This window comes from Rhinoderma darwinii, chromosome 1 (genome assembly GCF_050947455.1).
Source record: "Rhinoderma darwinii isolate aRhiDar2 chromosome 1, aRhiDar2.hap1, whole genome shotgun sequence".
Classification (NCBI taxonomy): Eukaryota; Metazoa; Chordata; class Amphibia; order Anura; family Rhinodermatidae; genus Rhinoderma; species Rhinoderma darwinii.
The window spans coordinates 258,153,284-258,174,097 of record NC_134687.1 but is presented as its reverse complement, the minus strand read 5'-3'; positions in this window follow the sequence as shown (position 1 = coordinate 258,174,097).

Genomic DNA, 20,814 nt, shown 5'->3' with positions numbered 1-20,814 from the left:
ACAAAACCCAATATCCCCACCTTATAGTGACCATATAGTCATAGATGCCGGTCCTACACAGGGGCTCTGTGTAGGACCGGTATAAGTACTTACAGCACAGTGACATCCAGTGACCATATATTTCTATTCAGGAGCCCTACAGACCATATAAGTGATTACAGTATAATGACCATATAGTGGTAGATACCGGTCCTACACAGGGGCTCTACAGGCAATATAAGTGATTAAAGTACAGTGACATCCAGTGACCATATAGTGGTAAATACTGGTCCTACACAGGAGGTCTGTAGACCATATACAGCACAGTGACATCCAGTGACTCAAAGGTGATGTCTTCTCAGATTGGTTCACTTTCCCTTTTCTTCTCCATCCTGCCCGGAACGCTATGATGACTTCTTCTAGCCACGATCGCCTCTGCAGAATTTATACATACCACCTATGCCCCATCCTCTAAACAAACTCGTCACCCACAGTGCCCCAGATAGTAATAATGACACCCACTTGGTGCCCCACACAATAATAATGCCCCCTTTGTGCAATCATATAGTAAATGTGCCTCCTTTATGCCCCCCATACAGTAATGCTGCCATTAACAGGCCCCCTTCTCCTCCAGGCCCAGTTGTGATTGTAGTGGTTGCTACCAGACCCAGATGGGAAAGGGACCCACTGATAACAGTGGGCTGATATTTTTATCCTCTGACAGGAGAACCTGTGGGAATGGTGGCCCTGGGCATTTGCCCAGTTTGACCCCCCTCCTAACACCAGCCCTGTAGAAAAGTGCTCTAACAGACGTCACAGGTGTAGCGCAGCCATGGGGGTGCTCATGGGAATGATGGGGTCCTAAAAACTACTGGTGGACCCGCCCAGCCCAGCTCACCCCTGGCAGGCCAGAGGGGAACATTACATTAGTTTCATGAGGTCATTATGAAGGCCCTAATATTTGGGAACCAGGTAGGGGAGGGCCCGACCACATCTGCCGGAAGCGAGGGCGCCCGGTTTATACCAAGACAATACTTTCCCAGCAACATTTTCTAAACTGTAAAGAAGGAAAGGACCTAAAAAGAAGCAGAGCGTGTCCGAAAAGAGGGACAAGAAAGGACACCATATATCAGTGAAATACCTGCCCCTAAATAGCTGGCTTGTTCATACAGAATTGCGTCATAGCTTGCCACACATCTATGTATTATATATATGTTCAAGTCCTCTAGGGGGAGTAATAAAAAAACAAAAAAAAAAAACAGTTAAAGTTTTTCTTAATGTTCCAAAAAAAAAATGTTTCAAGTTCAAACACCCCCTTTTTCCCATTTTTTTCCATAAAGCAATGTTAAAAAAAAATTAAAGTTAACATAACTAGTGTCGCCGCATCCATAAAAGTCCGAACTATCATAATATAGCGTTATTTAACTCGTTTGGTGAAAGCTGTAAAAAATATACATATATATATATATATATATATATATATATATATATATATATATAAAATATAAAACGCAAATTTCTGGGCCGTGGCTTAGCGCGCAGCGAGAGCGGTCGCATGTTCTAGGAGCTCCGCAGTGATCCCGCGCCAAAGTTATCCTGCAGACATCCTGAGGCTTCCTAAGGCTTTAAAAATACAGTCCAAACGATCTAGACGGTCGAGGGCGACTACCGGAGCCAGTATGAGCCCCACCAGAGGTCAGTCGGCCGCGGAGAAGCTGCAAGGCTTTGCACGGGGTGAGGGGCAAGATGGCAGCCGCCCTCCTCTGCCTCAGCGCTCTAAAGGAGGAGAAGCATCAGGCAACCTGGACACAGCCGCAGAGGCAACTCCGGAGCCCAGACTGTCAGAAATGACTTCCCAGCCACTCACAGCTATCGCAGCTTGCAAAACCTCGCTTACTAGTAAGCTGGAGGAAGTGAAGATAGACATTGGCCTTATGAGACAGGACATGCAGGCCATGAGGGAGCGATTGACCCACGTGGAGGACAGAGTATCCGGTGTGGAGGACAGGACAGCGTCCTTGCCAGGCGCCATTGCTGACCTGGAGTCGGCGGCTGAATTGTGGAAACAGAAGTCTGATGACCTGGAGAACAGTCTAAGACGTAACAACATACAGATAATCGGCATGCCGGAGAGGGTTGAAGGTCAGTACCCTGGTGATTTCGTCCTGCAATGGATTAAAGATCTGCTCCCTGATGTGCCATTTTCACAAGCCTTGGCGGTTGAAAGAGCTCACAGAGTGCCAGGGAGACCGCCGCCAACCCGGGGCACCCCACAGACCGTTGCTCGCCCGCATGCTAAATTGCAATGACCGGGACACGATTTTACGCCTAACACGCAGGCTACCGGAAATTACTTAGAATGGGGCAAATGTCTCTATATTCCCTGACCTCGGCTGACTTGCAAAAGAGACGTGCGACATTTCTTGCTGTTAAGATGCGCCTGAGAGATCTGGGTATTCCATACTCCATGTCATATCCAGCTAGGTTGCGAATTGTGGATGGAGAAAGATCCGGTTTTTTTCAACTTTCCGCAGGATGCTGATGAATGGGTGAGAAGCAAGTGCCCACCTCGACTGAACTAATTCTGCCTGATAACACAGATGGAGTTTCGTGTAAGGATGACTGATGATGTTGGGCTATTCTGAATCACCGGACTTCCATGACTAAAGGTAGGATTTCGGGAACATTCAATTCTGATGATGATCTGGACTGGGTCTGACAGAGATTGGTTAGACCTACTGCCTGGCCAGTGCGACTTTTTGTGTCCTTGGATTTGTGGGGCGCCATACCTGAGGAGGCTGCCGCACATCCCCTTAATGGTGGAAGCTTAACTAAGTTGCTGTTTGGCGTGGGTATTACCCCCGTATACTTAAATGCCACATTTTGGGGCACGCTCCGGCAATGTAACATGTATCTACATGCATTGTCGTTATTGTTCTACTATTTACAATCTGTTCTTTTGGGTTCTAGGTCGGAATGTGCCTTGGGTGCGGGCAGTTATGATACCACTCATGTAGAAATGTAAACGCATAAGGGATGCACCGAATAATTATCAGCTACTTCTGAGAAATGCGGGATTGTTGATGTATTTCAGGCATTGTGGATCTCTCCTACATGTGAGAAGTATATTTTATGAATGTCGTCTTTAACTGTAATGTAATGGAATGTGAGGGGTATGGGCAGCCCGCAGAAGAGAGTAATATTGTATGGTTATATCCGCAAAGTTAACCCTCATATATTGTGCCTCCAGGAGACGCATTTAACACCTGCTAAAAGCAAAACTTTTCTCAGGCCCTGGGTACAGTGGTCTAGCCACTCATATCACACATCGTACTCGAGGGACGTATCCATTTTGGTACACAAATCTGTGAGATGGGAAGCTATCCATACTAAAACCGATAGTGAGGGCAGATATGTATTTGTGTATGCTCTCATAGCAAATGTTCCTTATGTTTTATTGGCCATGTACATTCCTCCGCCAGCATCTTTACAGATTTTGCTGCAACATATCCGACCGCTAAAGTGTTGGGCATGGGAGATTTTAACATGGTTGTGGACTGCAGCCTGGATAGCTTTAGTGCTTCTTCTGGGCAGGACCGAGTACTCCCGCCATATCTGTACTGGGTTTACTGTTTGCTGAAATGGGATGGACGGATCTTTACCGATATAAACACCCGACAACTAAAGTATATTCCTGTCACTCCCTAGGCAGAAACTCCCTATCCCGCATAGACTATATGGTGGGAAATTCTCTCATTGTACCTTTGGTTGAATCTGTCTCTTATAAATCTAGAGCGGTGTCTGATCATTCTCCTATGGTGACCAGCTTTAGTCTCCCTGGCCCCTCCTTACCTAGGAGCTGGAAAATACACCCCTTTTGGTTGACCCTGATAGGCCCTCAGGATAGAATACCTGATCAACTGGAGGTATTTAATATAGAAAATAGCACATTTGAAAACTCCAGCATTGCAAGGGATACTCTGAAGGCCTATCTTAGAGGGTGTCTCCGGTCCACTATTTCCTATATAAAAATGGAGTCCTGCAGAACTGAGTCGGAGATGGAGAAGCAATGCGCAGCTCTAGATGGTAAATACACTGCTGATCCCACTGACATAAATAAAGATTTATGGCTGCAAATGGGGCGGAAATACCTATTACTGCTACAGGAAAAGGCAAATAGGAAGATATTTTTGCGAAGCAATCGTATTTCGAGTTGGGTAACCAGTCCAGCAAACTCTTGGCCCACTTAATCCATCAAAACTCTAAAAGCCCGGCTATTCTCAAAATTCACAGTAGCTCTGGGGATTGTTTGATGGACTCCCAAGGAATAGCTGAGGCATTTGTGCAGTTTTACAGGGGGCTATATACCTCTCAATCCAGTTATGATATGTCTGAGTTTCAGTCCAAAATGGATGGTATTTCGTTCCCAACACTGAGTGTAGAAGATAGAGCAGCCCTGGAAGCTGATGTGACTGAGGAGGAGATACGGGAATCCTTGAAAGGTATGTCAAAGGGGAAAACATCGGGTCCTGATGGGATCCCTATAGAGGTATACCACAAATACTCAGACCATCTCATTCCCTCACTATGTGCTATGTTTTCTTATGCCCTTGGTGTGGGGCAATTACCAGATAGCATGTATGATGCCACTATTATTGTCCTGTTAAAACCCGATAAAGACCCTATGGAATGTGGCTCCTATCGTCCAATATCGTTATTATACAATGACTACAAACTACTTACTAAAATTCTGGCAAACAGACTTAATAAAGTCATTTCTCAAGTTATTCATGATGACCAGTCCCGCTTTATGCCAGGGAAGTCTACCTCCGATAACATCCGGAGGGTGCAGATTCTTGCTCAGATAGCGGGTGCTATAAAGGCTGATTGGGCAATGGCGTCTCTGGACGCTGCGAAAGCCTTTGATTTCATTGAATGGGTATACCTGCTGTAGACTTTGGAGAGGTTTGGGTTTGGTCCACAGTTCCTTTGATGGATTTCGCTCCTATACAAGGCGCCGAGGGCACAAATTCTGGTGAATGGTGAACTATCCCCATATTTCAGTTTACAGAGAGGTACTAGGCAGGGATGTCCCCTCTCCCCATTGCTTTTCGCTCTTGCTATTGAACCATTAGCTATACGTATACAACAACACCCTGCGTACAAAGGGATTTGTTTGGGGGGCAGGGAGGATAGAATTGGCTTATATGCAGACAACATGGTTCTTTTTACGTCCCAGCCAATTGTGACATTACGTTAGGCGATTACTACTCTGGAGATATTTGGGAGGTTCTCTGGACTCCATATCAACTGGACTAAGTCTTTTTTTATGCCCTTACAGGGGGTGGGATGGCCAGACTCCATACATGGCTTACGGGTGATTTCCTCATTTAAATACCTAGGTATTATTATCAATCGGGATCATGGTGATGATCATGCCACTAATATATTGCCACTACTGGAATACGTAAAGGTCAAGTTTAGGATCTGGAGCACTCTTCCCCTAGCAGTGACTGGCAGAACAAACTTAATTAAAATGGTCGTTCTTCCCAAATGTCTTTATGTCCTCGAACACGCAGCAACACCAGTGTTTAAAAAATGTTTCAAGCAGATACATGCCTTATTTCCAGCAAATATTTGGGGTTCCAATCGATCTAAGCTCAGTCTCACTACTTTGCATCGTCCCAAAACATTAGGAGGAGCAGCCTTGCCAGATCTCTACCTTTATTATTTGGTGGCTCAATTAAGATATTTGAAAGTATGGGTCGCCGCCAACATGACCTTGCCAAATAGGCAGTGGCGTAACTACCGCTGTAGCAGCCGTAGCGGCTGTTACGGGGTCCGCGGCTGAACACTACGGCAGAGCAGGGAGGTATCTCCCCGCTCTGTCATTAAACAAAATGCATGTATTCCCTATCCACAGGATAGGGGATACATGTGTGATTGCTGGTAGTGCTGGTAGCGATAGGGAGAACTGGGGACTGAAAGTCCCCTGAAGTTCTCCATCACAAACCTCGGACTTCCGGGGTCTGTGTCGGCAGCTCCGTAGAAATTAATGGAGCGCTGGTCGCGCTTGTGCGCATGCGTGACCTGCGCTCCTTTCATTTTTATTGAGCTGCGCAGTCGCCGGAAGTCAGAGGTTAGTCATGGAGAACTTGGGGGGACTTTCAGTCCCCCGTTCTCCCTATCGCTGCCAGCGATCACACATGTATCCCCTATCATGTGGAGAGGGGATACATGTCTTTTGTCTTGTCACACTGTAGGTCGCATTTTTTTTGGGGGTTGGGAACGCTGTATGGCGTTCCCTACAGGGGGGGCTGTATAGTGTTCCCTAGAGGGGGGACTGTATGGCGTTCCCTACAGGGGGGGCTGTATGGAGTTCCCTACAGGGGGGACTGTAAGGCGTTTGCTACAGGGGGGCTGTATGGCGTTCCCTACAGAGGGGGCTGTATGGCATTCCCTACAGGGGGGGCTGTATGGCGCTATCCACAGGGGGGCTGTATGGCGTTCCCTACAGGGGGGGCTGTATGGCGTTCCCTACAGGGGGGCTGTATGGCGTTCCCTACAGGGGGGCTGTATGGTGTTCCCTACAGGGGGGGCTGTATGGCGTTCCCTACAGACCCCCCCTGTAGGGAATGCCATACAGCCCCCTGTAGATAACGCCATACAGCCCCCTGTAGATAATGCCATACAGCCCCCCAGTAGATAATGCCATACAGCCCCCCTGTAGATAACGCCATACAGCCCCCCTGTAGATAACGCCATACAGCCCCCCCTGTAGAGAACGCCATACAGCCCCCCTGTAGATAACGCCATACAGCCCCCCCTGTAGATAACGCCTTACAGCCCCCTTTGTAGATATCTACAGAGGGGGCTGTATGGCGTTATCTACAGGGGGACTGTATGGCGCTATCTACAGGGGGGCTGTTAAAAAGGCACTATCTACAAGGGGGGGTTGTGTGACACCCCGGGGAGGGGGGGCCCCAGTCAAAAGTTTGCTATGGGGCCCATTCTTTCCTAGTTATGCCCCTGCAAATAGGGAACATCATCTGGCGTTTTATCTGCAAATGACCACTCTCTGGCCAGTATTAGAGGGGTCCCTGACTGCAATTCAAAATGTATTGCCCATTCATAGGGTGGCGTCTCAGGTGTGGATGGCTGCGAAAAGCATTTATGGGTACTCCGATGTACAAACTGATATGCCGTTATGGTTTAACCCACTCCTCTCCCAGATGTCAGATGCTTTGGTTCCCTCCTTTTGGAATCAGCACGGGGTATGCACTGTTGGGGATATGTATGAGGATAATATTCTTAAATCGTTTACACAACTGCAGTCTGACTTTGCAATACCTAGGACTGCCTTTTACAGATACCTACAATTGCGCCATGCTCTTGGGGCCCAGTACCCTTCCTCTGACACAGCATTCTCGTAATTTCCTCTGATAGGAATTTTTAGATCCAAAGGCACCAGAGGTTTGATATCTGCCATATACACATCTCTCATATCGACCAAATTAGCCAGAACACCCCTGCAGGTAAAAGACAAATGGACTACACAGATACCTGACCTTACGGAAGGGGATTGGGACGAGATCCTATCCTCTCCACTATTTGTGTCTCCAGCCGCTAACAATAGGATGATCCAAATATCCATAGTCCATCAAAGTTACCTTACTCCTGTTAGATTACACAAAATGGGTAGATACCCGAGCACGCAATGTCACAGGTGCCGGTACCCTAAGTCAGATTTTTGGCACATGATCTGGGCATATCCATTTATTTCCTCTTTTTGGGAAGAGGTAGTTGGGGTAGCTACTGGAATTCTGCATATACCAGTCCCAGTTAGTCCACAAGTTTATTTGTTTGGTATGCGACAGGATGAACATTGGCCTCATTATTTGAAAATATTTCTCAGAGAAATATTGTTTATGGCACGGAAAACTATTGCTTTAAGATGGATGGACCCACGTCCTCCCACTGCGGCTAAATGGAAATCACTTGTGAATTCTATCATTCCGTATGAGAGGATAATGTATAGACAGAGAGGATGCATTGATAAATTCTATAAGATATGGGAAGCCTGGTATGACTCTGCGGTGACTCAGTATACCCCACACAGGTATAATGACCTCCGCCGGTCATTGACACTCAATTGAAGCTACTGGGTTGTGGATTTACAGTATATAATTCATAAAATAGGGTCTTGATTTGTTTTGTTTTTTGCCTTTGGATACATGTTAAATGTCTGAATACATGTCTGTATTTCTCCTTTATTTGAAATGTTGGTGTGTTATGTCTCACACACATCTCTGCCTTATTTTCTGTATTATGTGCATGGCATGTTTGCATTTGTACTACGATTCTTCAATACAACGAGTTTACAAAAAAAAAAAAAAAAGCAAATTGCTGTTTTTTTGTCACCTTAGCGCTCCAAACAAATAGAATAAAAAGTGATCAAAAAGTTGCTTGTACCCCAAAATGGAATCGGTGAAAACTATAGCTCGCCCCGCAAAATGTAAGTCATCACACCGGTATAGTGAAGGAAAAAAAAAAAAGTTATGGCTCTCAGAATAAGTTGACACAATACATTATTATTCTTTAGCAAATAGTTTTATTTTTTCTAAAAGTGGTAAAACATAAAACAAAACATAACAATGTGGTATCGCCGTAATCGTATCAACCTGTAGAATAAGGTAAACATGTAGTTTTTTTTACCGCCTGATGGACGCCGTTAAAACAAAACCCCCCAAAAAATGGCGTAATTGCTGTTTTTTTGCCTATTTCACATCACAAATAATTTTTGATTCAGCTTCCCAGTATATTATGCTGTAGAATAAATGGTGGCATGAAAAACTACAACTTGTCCCGCAAAACACAAGCCCTCATATGGCTACGTCGACGAAAAAATACAAAAAAAGTTATGGCTTTTGGAAGGCGGGAAGGAAAAGGCTAAAATGAAAAAACTCAAATTGGCCGTGTCCTTAAGGGGTTAAAGTTGATTTAATATACAGTAAAAATTTCTACAACTTTGTAATATACTTTGTTTCATTGTTCCGTCATTTAGAGGCTAAAAATCTGTGACAGGACCCATCAGGCCGTCGTGGGAACGAGTAATGTGAGTTTTATTTTTATTGGTGCAAAGGGGTCCTAACTTATCTGTGGTAAAACACAGGGGGCCTAACTTATCTATGGTAAAACACAGGGGGCCTAACTTATCTATGGTAAAACACAGGGGCCTAACTTATCTGTGGTAAAACACAGGTGCCTAACTTATCTATGGTAAAACACAGGGGCCCTAACCTATCTATGGTAAAACACAGGGGCCTAACTTATCTATGGTAAAACACAGGGGCCTAACTTATCTATGGTAAAACACAGGGGCCCTAACCTATCTATGGTAAAACACAGGGGCCTAACTTATCTATGGTAAAACACAGGGGCCTAACTTATCTATGGTAAAATACAGGGGGCCTAACTTATCTATGGTAAAACACAGGAGGCCTAACTTATCTATGGTAAAACACGGGGGGGGGGGCTAACTTATCTATGGTAAAACACAGGGGGCCTAACTTATCTATGGTAAAACACTGGGGGCCTAACTTATCTATGGTAAAACACAGGGGGCCTAACTTTATATTTTTGGTGTCTAGTTCCTTCCCTTTTACTGCCGCTGCCGCCGAGTAAATTGCACCGCAAAGGGGTCACTAAGACCATGTTTACACGGTGGATTTTGCTTGGTGGGTCCCGCTGTAAAATCGGCCACAGAATTATTCCTGCCATCAGCCAAAAGATTCCTACTCCCATTCACTTCAGATCGGGCAGGACGCTTCTTTTGTCCGCTAGTTGAAAAAATCAGCTAGCGGTAAAAAGAAGCATCTGCCTCCCACTGAAATAGAGATCTGCAGATCATTGCTCTCTCCTCTCTACCGCCTGACAGATACATAGTGATATAATCTGCAGATTATTACACCACTGACCTCTCTGGAGATCTGCAGAACATTGCTCTGTCCTCTCTACCCCGACAGATACATAGTGATATATTCTGCAGATTATTACACCACTGACCGCTCTGGAGATCTGCAGAACATTGCTCCTCTACCTCCTGACAGATACATAGTGATATATTCTGCAGATTATTACACCACTGACCTCTCTAGAGATCTGCAGAACATTGCTCCTTTAACTCCTAACAGATACACAGTGATATATGCTGCAGATTATTACACCACTGACCTCTCTAGGGATCTGCAGAACATTGCTCCTCTACCTCCTTACAGATACACAGTAATATATTCTGCAGATTATTACACCACTGACCTCTCCGGAGATCTGCAGAACATTGCTCCTCTAACTCCTGTCAGATACATAGTGATATATTCTGCAGATTATTACACCACTGACTTCTCTAGAGATCTGCAGAACATTGCTTCTCTAACTCCTGACAGATGCATAGTGATATATTCTGCAGATTATTACACCACTGACCTCTCTGGAGATCTGCAGAACATTGCTCCTCTACCTCATGACAGATACATAGTGATATATTCTGCAGATTATTACACAATTGACCTCTCTGGAGATCTGCAGAATATTGCTCCTCTGCCTCCTGACAGATACACAGTGATATATTGTGCAGATTATTACACCACTGATCTCTCTAGAGATCTGCAGAACATTGCTCTGTCCTCTCTACCCCCTGACAGATACATACTGATATATACTGCAGATTATTACACCACTGACCGCTCTGGAGATCTGCAGAACATTGCTCTTCTACCTCCTGACAGATACATAGTGATATATTATGCAGATTATTACACCACTGACCGCTCTGGAGATCTGCAGAACATTGCTCATCTACCTCGTGACAGATACATAGTGATATATTCTGCAGATTATTACACCACTGACCTCTCTAGAGATCTGCAGAACATTGCTCCTTTAATTCCTAACAGATACACAGTGATATATTCTGCAGATTATTACACCACTGACCTCTCTAGAGATCTGCAGAACATTGCTCCTCTAACTCCTAACAGATACACAGTGATATATTCCGCAGATTATTACACCACTGACCTCTCTATGGATCTGCAGAACATTGCTCCTCTACCTCCTTACAGATACACAGTAATATATTCTGCAGATTATTACACCACTGACCTCTCCGGAGATCTGCAGAACATTGCTCCTCTAACTCCTGTCAGATACATAGTGATATATTCTGCAGATTATTACACCACTGACTTCTCTAGAGACCTGCAGAACATTGCTTCTCTAACTCCTGACAGATGCATAGTGATATATTCTGCAGAATATTACACCACTGACCTCTCTGGAGATCTGCAGAACATTGCTCCTCTACCTCATGACAGATACATAGTGATATATTCTGCAGATTATTACACAATTGACCTCTCTGGAGATCTGCAGAACATTGCTCCTCTACATCATGACAGATACATAGTGATATATTCTGCAGATTATTACACAATTGACCTCTCTGGAGATCTGCAGAATATTGCTCCTCTACCTCCTGACAGATACACAGTGATATATTGTGCAGATTATTACACCACTGATCTCTCTAGAGATCTGCAGAACATTGCTCCTCTACCTCCTGACAGATACATAGTGATATATTCTGCAGATTATTACACCACTGACTTCTCTAGAGATCTGCAGAACATTGCTCCTCTACCTCGTGACAGATACATAGTGATATATTCTGCAGATTATTACACCACTGACCACTCTAGGGATCTGCAGAACATTGCTCCTCTACCACCTGACAGATACATAGTGATATATTCTGCAGATTATTACACCACTGACCTCTCTGGAGATCTGCAGAACATTGCTCCTCCACCTCCTGACAGATACATAGTGATATATTCTGCAGATTATTACACCACTGACCTCTCTGGAGATCTGCAGAACATTGCTCCTCCACCTCCTGACAGATACATAGTGATATATTCTGCAGATTATTACACCACTGACCTCTCTGGAGATCTGCAGAACATTGCTCCTCTACCTCCTGACAGATACATAGTGATATATTCTGCAGATTATTACACCACTGACTGATCTAGAGATCTGCAGAACATTGTTCCTCTACCTCCTTGCAGATACATAGTGAGATATTGTGCAGATTATTACACCACTGACTTCTCTAGAGTTCTGCAGAACATTGCTCCTCTACCACCTGACAGATACATAGTGATATATTCTGCAGATTATTACACCACTGACCTCTCTGGAGATCTGCAGAACATTGCTCCTCTACCTCCTGACAGATACATAGTGATATATTCTGCAGATTATTACACCACTGACTTCTCTAGAGATCTGCAGAACATTGCTCCTCTACCTCCTTGCAGATACATAGTGATATATATTCTGCAGATTATTACACCACTGACCACTCTAGGGATCTGCAGAACATTGCTCCTCTACCACCTGACAGATACATAGTGATATATTCTGCAGATTATTACACCACTGACCTGTCTGGAGATCTGCAGAACATTGCTCCTCCACCTCCTGACAGATACATAGTGATATATTCTGCAGATTATTACACCACTGACCTCTCTGGAGATCTGCAGAACATTGCTCCTCCACCTCCTGACAGATACATAGTGATATATTCTGCAGATTATTACACCACTGACCTCTCTGGAGATCTGCAGAACATTGCTCCTCTACCTCCTGACAGATACATAGTGATATATCCTGCAGATTATTACACCACTGACTGATCTAGAGATCTGCAGAACATTGTTCCTCTACCTCCTTGCAGATACATAGTGAGATATTGTGCAGATTATTACACCACTGACTTCTCTAGAGATCTGCAGAACATTGCTCCTCTACCACCTGACAGATACATAGTGATATATTCTGCAGATTATTACACCACTGACCTCTCCGGAGATCTGCAGAACATTGCTCCTCTACCTCCTGACAGATACATAGTGATATATTCTGCAGATTATTACACCACTGACTTCTCTAGAGATCTGCAGAACATTGCTCCTCTACCTCCTTGCAGATACATAGTGATATATATTCTGCAGATTATTACACCACTGACCACTCTAGGGATCTGCAGAACATTGCTCCTCTACCTCCTTGCAGATACATAGTGAGATATTGTGCAGATTATTACACCACTGACTTCTCTAGAGATCTGCAGAACATTGCTCCTCTACCACCTGACAGATACATAGTGATATATTCTGCAGATTATTACACCACTGACCTCTCTGGAGATCTGCAGAACATTGCTCCTCTACCTCCTGACAGATACATAGTGATATATTCTGCAGATTATTACACCACTGACTTCTCTAGAGATCTGCAGAACATTGCTCCTCTACCTCCTTGCAGATACATAGTGATATATATTCTGCAGATTATTACACCACTGACCACTCTAGGGATCTGCAGAACATTGCTCCTCTACCACCTGACAGATACATAGTGATATATTCTGCAGATTATTACACCACTGACCTGTCTGGAGATCTGCAGAACATTGCTCCTCCACCTCCTGACAGATACATAGTGATATATTCTGCAGATTATTACACCACTGACCTCTCTGGAGATCTGCAGAACATTGCTCCTCCACCTCCTGACAGATACATAGTGATATATTCTGCAGATTATTACACCACTGACCTCTCTGGAGATCTGCAGAACATTGCTCCTCTACCTCCTGACAGATACATAGTGATATATCCTGCAGATTATTACACCACTGACTGATCTAGAGATCTGCAGAACATTGTTCCTCTACCTCCTTGCAGATACATAGTGAGATATTGTGCAGATTATTACACCACTGACTTCTCTAGAGATCTGCAGAACATTGCTCCTCTACCACCTGACAGATACATAGTGATATATTCTGCAGATTATTACACCACTGACCTCTCCGGAGATCTGCAGAACATTGCTCCTCTACCTCCTGACAGATACATAGTGATATATTCTGCAGATTATTACACCACTGACTTCTCTAGAGATCTGCAGAACATTGCTCCTCTACCTCCTTGCAGATACATAGTGATATATATTCTGCAGATTATTACACCACTGACCACTCTAGGGATCTGCAGAACATTGCTCCTCTACCACCTGACAGATACATAGTGATATATTCTGCAGATTATTACACCACTGACCTCTCTGGAGATCTGCAGAACATTGCTCCTCCACCTCCTGACAGATACATAGTGATATATTCTGCAGATTATTACACCACTGACCTCTCTGGAGATCTGCAGAACATTGCTCCTCCACCTCCTGACAGATACATAGTGATATATTCTGCAGATTATTACACCACTGACCTCTCTGGAGATCTGCAGAACATTGCTCTTCTACCTCCTGACAGATACATAGTGATATATTCTGCAGATTATTACACCACTGACTGATCTAGAGATCTGCAGAACATTGCTCCTCTACCTCCTTGCAGATACATAGTGAGATATTCTGCAGATTATTACACCACTGACTTCTCTAGAGATCTGCAGAACATTGCTCCTCTACCACCTGACAGATACATAGTGATATATTCTGCAGATTATTACACCACTGACTTCTCTAGAGATCTGCAGAACATTGCTCCTCTACCTCCTTGCAGATACATAGTGATATATTCTGCAGATTATTACACCACTGACCTCTCTGGAGATCTGCAGAATAATGCTCTGTCCTCTCTACCTGCTGATAGATATTTATTGATATATTCTGCAGATTATTACACCACTGACTTCTCTAGAGATCTGCAGAACATTGCTCCTCTACCACCTGACAGATACATAGTGATATATTCTGCAGATTATTACACCACTGACTTCTCTAGAGATCTGCAGAACATTGCTCCTCTACCTCCTTGCAGATACATAGTGATATATTCTGCAGATTATTACACCACTGACCTCTCTGGAGATCTGCAGAATATTGCTCTGTCCGCTCTACCTGCTGATAGATACTTATTGATATATTCTGCAGATTATTACACCTATGACTTTTCCACACCCTTATGATCCCTGTAGATAAAAGGCTGCCTGGATAAATTCCCCAATATATATATATGAAAACACTAAAAATTGTAAAGAAAATATATGTTTATTCCAGAATCCAGTAGAATTGCTGTGCGGTTTTCTCCGGCCCTTTAACATGTGATGATCTGTGACATGAAGAAGAGGAGGGTCCTTCTTCACACGTGGATATGGTCGCCAGTCCACCCTTACACAGCTCAGTCCTGGATCATAAGAGATCGTAAAACATTTTTTCAATGATTTCACAGTTGTATCCTAGAAAAGACAAAAAATCTGAATTAGCCCAAAAATTCACAAAACCTTCACCACAAGTAGATGAAGACGGAGCAGAAGACGTCGGACTTACCGGATCTCACTTCTGTTCTGCACGTCACTGGTTCTCAGCGCTGGAGGAGTCTTCATGGCAATTTCAGATGGTTTAGGTGGTAAAGACCACCATGTTGGGGTGACAAAAGATGGTGAATGGGCCCCGAGCGACAGATGGAACAGAACAGGCCCCTTTCTCTCCCGGGGGTTCGGGGCCCTGATGGTAAATGGGCCCCGAGTGGCAGATGGAATTAAAATGCCCACTTTCTCTTCCGGGAGTTTGAGGCCCTGGTGGTAACGGTAACCCCCGAAAGGTCCTCCATCTCCACATCCTCTGGAAGTTGGCGTCCGCGAACTTCCTTTTTGTTTTTCTCATCCTCTATATCCTCCATTTCTATATCATCAGGAAACTGGCGTCCGCCAACCTCCATTTTCTCGTCCTCCTCCACGTCCTCCATCTCTACATCATCAGGAAATTGACGTCCGCCAACCTCCATTTTCTCTACAATCCTCATCTTGAAAAACGTCTTCATTATCCTCCTCTTCATCAAAGACACCTTCATGATGAGAGCCAGCAAGAGAAACCGACACCGTGGTCAATGTGTGACCCCAATTTATAGACTTGATGATGTCATAAGATGTTTACACATCCAGATTAAGAAGTGTAGAGAAATAGAATCTGCCCACATTCTAGATGACATCACAAGAAGCGTAGCTCAGTGAACCGGTGGCCATATAAAACGCAATATGGTACAAGAATATAGACAGTAGGGTCTCACTACACCCTCTGGGGAAGTTTCTATCACCTCATAGAATTCTCAAATCAATGTGGTCAATTCCACTGGCTTTCTTAAACGTAATCGCACCCATAAAACGTACAACACGGGCATTTACATATACAGTAAAAATTGAAAAAAAAACATTATTTTCATAAAAAGTGGGTTTTATTTTGAACAAGTGGGAAAAAAATACACATATGTGGTATCGCCACGATCGTAACGACCCGAGCAATAAAGTTAACACATTATTTAAACAGCATGGTGAAGACCGTAAAAAAAAATAAAAAAAATAAAAACACTGCAAAAGTGTTTGTTTTTTTTACCCCCCACAAAAAATATAATAAAAGTTAATCAATATATCATATGTACCCAAAAATGGTGGCATTAAAGAAAATAACTCGTCTGACCCAAAAAAAAGCCCTTATACAGCGATATTGACGAAACAATACAAAAATTACGGCTCTTGGAAAGCGGAGATGCAAAAACAAATAATTTTTGTGTAAAAATATTTTTAGTGTGCAACTAAAATTTATATTCACCCAACCCGGTGAATTGCACAACAAGCAGAGTGGATGAGGCCTCTTTTAGCCTTTAAGGTTAACGGCCAGGAGCGGCGGCGTGATGCAGTGATTAAAAGTCTGTATCCTACAAAACAGAGAACGGCAGGGGTCTCTGTCATAGATTTCAACAAGATCCGCGTCCTTATAGACCGTATAACCCCTAAGTCCCCAAAGTCAAGACTGCATGTACCTTGCAACCCCTACTGAGTAATGTTTAACTTAACACTATTAAATAACCACAGAGTCATCTTGTGGAAGAAAAAAGTGGGGGTGGCCACAGCTTTTATTAACAATTTTATAAACAAAGGGAAACCTTGTCCGTTCATTGCGTATTCTATATTATTTTGATATTCCGATGACTATCACTTCGCATGCCGTGCCACCATCTCCTCGGTGGGCATGTCTTAGTTGTTTTGCCAGGTGACCCGTATTTACAAATACCGCTTCAACGAACGGAACAAGAGCCTCCGAACACGCCAGCTGTGACAAATGAAAAGCAAAATTACCAACATGAATGCATTGGAACAACAAGCTCACACCAAATAATAAACAAAAAGGGGCGGGCGGGGGTTCTTATTCAACGCCAGGAAGCGGGAAAAGAGGCTCGCTGCTGGGAGTCACCTCATTTTATTGACTTAATCCCTCCCCCCCATGTGATTTCATTATCCAATTAGCTTTTTACCAACTCAGTATGCTTTTGAAATCTTAAAGGGACCCTGACATACAGTCAATGGCTCCCAAACTTAGGCAGCCTGTGATCGCTAAGACTGCATGTACCTTGCAACCGCTACTGAGTAATGCTTAACTTAACACTATTAAATAAACACAGAGTCATCTTGTGGAAGAAAAAAGTGGGGGTGGCCACAGCTTTTATTAACAATTTTATAAACAAAGGGAAACCTTGTCCGTTCATTGCGTATTCTATATTATTTTGATATTCCGATGACTATCACCTCGCATGCCGTGCCACCGTCTCCTCGGTGGGCATGTCTTAGTTGTTTTGCCAGGTGACCCGTATTTACAAATACCCCTTCAATGAACGGAACAAGAGCCTCCGAACACGCCAAACGGAGTCGGGTGTACTACTACACCGCACTCCGACCCACCCCCTGGAGCAAAAACAAAGCCCTGTCTATGGCATCCTGCAACCCGGAAAGAAATATGTCCAGCCCAATGTCGTTCAAGTGGACTCCATCTTGTAGCATTAAGCCCCGATTATCACCTTCTAACTGGCGATGTCTTATGACTACACACCCTTTTCCTCTGACGTGTCTGGATACCCTGACATTCAAAAGCCGATGAGTCCTTTCCATGGATGCATTATTCCTCGCGCCTTTCCACAAAACCTGCGGCACAATTTCGGACCACACAACTACCAGGTCCGGAAAGAAAGCCGCAAAACGGTCAAAGTCCGAACGCATTATTGAAATCAATTCGGCCACTCTAGTCGAACAAAGATCATTGCCGCCGGCGTGTATCACCAAAACCGTCGGTGATTGTGACATTTTGCTAACCGCAACCACCTCTGGCAGGACTTGGAGCCATTTTAGCCCTCGAATACCCCTCCAGTACACATCGGCTTGCTTGAAGCCAAGATCCAGCCCTCCAGGGCGATATGCCGCCCAGTAAATATACGAATGACCAATCATCCAAACCGCCGGTCTCCGAAAACCTGTAGAAAAACATGCAAGATCAACATGTTAACAAATGAGGATGAATGTACCTTCTAAAACAATCTGACTTCCATCTTCCTAATTTTTTCACCTCCGTATCCGTCATACCCGCCGCATCTGCCATAGTGGCGGCCCCTATTCTGAAGGAATGAGTGCCAAACTCGCTCGGGGGTACCCCTACCTTGCTGAGGAACTTCTTAAACACTGAAGCAAATTGAAATTTTGATTACGGGGAACCGTCCTTATGCAACAAAAAACTGATGCCCGAAGGCCGTATTGTCATGTATCGTTTTATGGTCCCGACCGGGCAAAAATTAGAGTCTAAACCGAAAATCGTTAACCATATTCCTTCCCCTGCAACATCAGTTTTTGATCGACGCACTCTGATCTTTACGGAATCTGATAACGCAATCACGTCATCGGCAAACAATCCGGATGGACGCACTCGGGATTCCGACACTAACTCGCTGACGCGGAGGGCTGCGAAAAACGCAAGCGCAAAAGAACAATTAAACAAACAGGACTCAAAGTCCGAAACGCGTACCGCCGCCGCCACGTCGACTAAACGCCGGAGTAGTACGAAAGACACCGGGCGGCGGCCATCCGTCGTCCGCATTTCTTTTTTCCAACCTTTCAAAATCTGAGAACAAATGAAACGTTTTGTTACGTCTTCAACCCCCATTAATTTTAACGCAAAGGCAATCCAAGATAGACGCTTTCTAGCTGCTGCCGCTGACATGCCTTTTTTCCTTAACGAACCTAAATATCTCAATGTAATTTGATAACACGTCTGAGGAGAGATCATTTCTTCAGGATGAGTACAAGCCATCCATTCAGACCAAGCCTTACCATGGCAATTCCATGTTGCTAATGTCATTGAATTCTGTAGCAGAGGTGTCAGTTGTTCTCCGGCAGGTCCCAGAGAAACGGAGGGCAAGGATATCCTTCCTGATCCGCCCGAGGATGCAATGTCCTGAAACGAAGCCACTGAAAACGAGACAGCGCATCAGCAATTTAGTTAATTACCCCCGGCACATAACACGCTCTGAAAACCACATTAAACGATAAACATTTTAAAACCAACTGCCTGAGTAAAGCTAATACTGGGAGAGAACTGGATGCCAATTTATTGATGGCCATTACCGTGCTCTCATTATCTGACCAAAAAAGGATACGTTTGTTCGCCATCTCCGCTCCCCAAAGCTCCACCGCTACCACAATAGGAAACAATTCAAGTAACGTCAAATTTTTTGTAAACTCTTTTTTATACCAAACTGCTGGCCACCTACCAGCTGACCATTTTTTGTCAAAAACAGCCCCATAACCATGAGCTCCTGCCACGTCTGTGTATAATTGCAAATCAGCATTCCCCAGCTCCTTTTCCATAAAACAAGAAATACCTTCATATGATGAAAGAAACGATTTCCACATCCTTAAATCATCTTTTAATAATTTAGGTAACCTCACAAAATGCTATACCTGCCGTTGCCATGGCCAATCTCCTCGAGAACACTCTTCCCATGGGAAATATCCTACATGCGAATGCCAACTGACCTAGCAACGACTGTAAATCATGCAGTGTAATCTTCTTTGCAAGGAGGCACCTCCCTATGGCCTCATTTAATTTGTGAATTTTGTCTGCCGGGAGGCTGAGCACCATCTTGCTCGTGTTAATTTGTATACCCAAAAAGGAAAGGCTCCAATTTGGGCCTTCCGCTTTGTCCTCGGCCAAAGGAACGCCAAACATGTTCATAAAGAACCTAAAGGAATTCAACGTGTATAAACACAAATCCTCATCCCGAGGACCTATGAACAAAAAATCGTCCAAATAATGGATTACCGATGAGTTGCCCGTTTCCAAACGCACAACCCATTCTAAAGATGAGCTGAACATTTCGAAATAGCGACAAGATATGGAGCAACCCATCGGTAAACACATATCCACGTAGTATACACCATTCAATTGACACCCCAGAAGATAAAAACAGTCAGGATGGACCGGAAGAAGGCGGAAAGCGGCTTAGATGTCGGATTTTGCTAATAGCGCCAAAGGACCGGCCTTTGCAACCAATTGCATCACTCTGTCGAAGGAAATATACGACACCGCCGCCTCTTCCTTTGGTATGCCATCATTGACTGATTCACCTAATGGAAACGACAAGTGATGTATTAGACAAAATTTTCCTGGCTCTTTTTTAGGCACAAGCCCCAGGGGGAAAATTCGAAGGTTAGCTAACGGCGGCTCGATGAAAGGGCCCGCCATACAGCCCAAACAAACTTCCTTATCTATTTTTTCCTGTGAAATCATAGGCTGGGATAAAACGGATTTCAAATTAGCAGCGAACGTAGTGGCTGATTGACAAACATGAGGTATATAAAAACCGTGTGTAAACCCATCAATGAGCATTTCTGCTTCCTGTCTCCTGGGGGACCTGTC